Source organism: Meleagris gallopavo, chromosome 20 (genome assembly GCF_000146605.3).
Source record: "Meleagris gallopavo isolate NT-WF06-2002-E0010 breed Aviagen turkey brand Nicholas breeding stock chromosome 20, Turkey_5.1, whole genome shotgun sequence".
In the NCBI taxonomy this organism is placed as follows: Eukaryota; Metazoa; Chordata; class Aves; order Galliformes; family Phasianidae; genus Meleagris; species Meleagris gallopavo.
This window is the reverse complement of record NC_015030.2, coordinates 6,149,313-6,152,261: the sequence shown is the minus strand read 5'-3', so window position 1 is coordinate 6,152,261 and position 2,949 is coordinate 6,149,313. Positions and strand designations below refer to the sequence as shown.

The following is a 2,949-nucleotide window of genomic DNA, read 5'->3' as shown; positions in this document are numbered from 1 at the left end:
GTCCGTTCCTCGCCGCACGGACGGGAGCGGTTTTGTTTCGGGTACTCCATCCGCAGCTCTTCGTTTAGTAGTGGTCCGTGTGACGCCTGCACTGGTGCTGATCAGTCGCTGTGTATTTGCGTTAGCGTTTGCTTGGTTGTCTTCATAGCTGTGGAATGAACTGCGTTAATAAAATGCGCTCCTCTCTCTCACACGGACATGTAAAGCGAGTAATTGCGCTCCTGCCGTCAGTGCGTGCTGGAAAACAAATCCCAAGGGCAGCTGGTGCACAGCTCTGGGCTGAGGGGAGGATGGTCGTGTTGGGGTGTGGGATGGGGTGTGTTGGGGTGTGGGATGGGGTGTGTTGGGGTGTGGGATGGGATGTGTTGGGGTGTGGGATGGGATGGTTGTATTGGGAATATGGGATGGGATGATTGTGTTAGGATGTGGGGTGGGATGTGTTGGGATGTGAGATGGGGATGGTCGTGTTGGGATATGGGATGGGATGTGTTGGGATGTGAGACGGGATGGTTGTGTTGGGAATATGGGATGGGATGGGATGGGATAGTTGTGTTGGGAATATGGAATAGGATGGTTGTGGTAGGATGTGGAATGGGATGGTTATGTTGGAATGCGGGATGGGATGTGTTGGGATGAGATGGGATGGTCGTGTTGGGATGTGAGATGGGATGGTCGTGTTGGGATGTGGGTAGTGCTACTGGGGTTCTGTCCCATGCTGAGGGGTGTGATGCTGCTGGTGGCCCAGTTGGGTGTGATGGCAGATAGCCAAGCCCTTGTGTGGCCGTGGTGTGCAGCGTTGCAGCCATCATTGGTACACATTCATACTTCTGTGATGGGCAGAGTGCTGCTGCAGGGTTGGTGAAGGTGGGAGATATCAACACAACAAGATCTTTGAAGCCCCTATATTGTGTTACACATTACAGTGCTGCACAGCAGCTGGTCTGTGTATTTTTGTGCCATGAAATTGACTGAAATTCATTAAAAATTGCAGTAAGTGGGAATATTGCAGCTCTGAGAAAAGCTGTTAAGCGAGCTGATTGGCTTATTCTGCTGCAAGGTAATTAATAACTTGATGTCATTTTAATAACTTCGTGCCATTTTGAATTCATTGCACAGGTCTGTTCAAGAACTCAGTTTGGAAGATGGTAGGAGATGGCTGAAGGAGTACCGTGAAGCCTTTTGCTGTGGTCTGACTGTACAGATCCCAAAACATATTCCAGTTGCAGATACAACGTGTGCTTCTCAAGTAAATGGGCACACTGGGAGCCTACAGACTTACTCAGGTACATAATGCTGTTAGATGATAAACAGAGGGAACTTCAGATTCTTTGTTGGCCGTTAATCAAGGTGGAGATGTCTGTTAAAAGCCAGTGCTTTGTGCTGGAGAGAACAGGTGTGAAGACAATTTAAAGGTCAGTATCTTGCAAGCCCAAATCCCAGCTCCTGTAGCTGATTCTGTAGCTTTTATTCATTGGAGTAGTCCCACTGCAGATGGCAGGGTGATCTAAGAGCAGCAGCCTGGTGCTTCAGGAGCTGGTGGAATTACTCTGTGAAGGCTGTACTGTCAGCCACTGTGCATGAGAAATAAACTCCCTCAATAACTGCAGCGGACAGAGAGGTGTTCTGCCTTTTCTTGAGCATAATAATGTGGGATTTATGTTCTTGTCAAGTTTAAGTTGGGAGAACAATTAGGGCAAGTACAGTAATAAAATTTGCTATTCACTCATATTGGTATTTTTCTTGTGGTGGAGTTTATGAGGTATTTTGCTGAGCCTACTCTAATATCCATAGGGCCAAGAAGACTTTGCCCCCTATCAATCAGCAGCAGATTCAAGCATCTACATTTCTTACTGTCCTTTCTGTGAACCAAAAAAAACCCAACCCAAACCACCTAGGCTAATTTGCCTGGAGGCCCAGGCTGTCCTGCTCAACACTGAACATTTCCTTAGTAAAAATAACCCTGCGTGTTCACACCTTTTCTCTGTATTTCCTGAAAATAGCCTTGTCATCAATGGTTGTTTGTTTATTTGTTTGTTTATCCCAGGGGACTTCTTGCAGTACCTGTAGAAGAAAAGACCAGGAGATGCTTTTTGTGGAGATAGCTGTGCTACACCTCCATCCAGCTGAGTCTTGGAATTCCCTCTTTGGACAAACTTCTGTGACAGAAGGTACTGTGTTGTCTTACAGCAATCACTTTGTGTGCCTTGAAAACTCAGATGACTTTCAAAATAGAAACAGCCAGCTTCAGTTGAATGTGATGGTCTTTGAGGTGCCTTCCAATGGAACTGTTGTATTCTGTTCTGCGCTAATAATACAAAATCATCACATTCTGTTTGCTGTGGGAGTGTGGTGGAAGGTGAGCAGGGTTACTGCTTTTTAGTTTGTTTAATGGCTGTATGATAGAAGATGGATATATTTGCACTTCACTGCTATCTAATCATCGCAGAAGGTGGGCACACGAGCGGCACTGATTCTGCTGTGGTGCTAAAGATTTTAACTTGAATGCTGTGGTGCTAAATTCTGAGTGGTACTGTGCTGCTCAGACACCCTTTCTGCTGAGTTTCATATGCAAATAAAACCAAGAGGGGAGTTCCTAACAAACAGCGGCGTGTTTTTTACATGCTAAAAACTTCCTGACATGTGAGAGATGGGCTGTAAGTCTGATAGTTTCAGTGACCCGTGCCACGCTCAGAGCGTGGGTTGGTCCCCCGGTCACAGCAGGGCTCCCTGATAAGTGAACTGTGCCAGTCGTAATTACGCTCTTTGACCCTTCCCTGATAAAGCTATCAAGCGTCAGACTTTGCTAGGCGCGTCACGCTCAAACAATCAGATTTGCATGGTGACGGGGCGTGCGGGTAAGGGCAGCAGCAGCCTCACAGTGACTTCAGCCTTAAAAATACCGTGAGAAGAGCTGAAAGCGTCGCTGAGAGCGCGGCCGGAGTGCCGGCT

General features: G+C 47.2%; 1 long non-coding RNA gene across 2 annotated transcripts; it reads left to right on the top strand.

Moving 5' to 3' along the window:
* Positions 1 to 2,934, top strand: LOC104913795. Of its 2 annotated transcripts, none has more exons than XR_795619.3 (3): positions 1 to 41; positions 1,117 to 1,283; positions 2,045 to 2,934. It is a non-coding gene; the product is annotated as an uncharacterized LOC104913795 (long non-coding RNA). The 2 variants fall into 2 exon arrangements; XR_795618.3 differs by having other exon boundaries at positions 7 to 230.
* Positions 2,935 to 2,949: the final 15 nt, after the last annotated feature.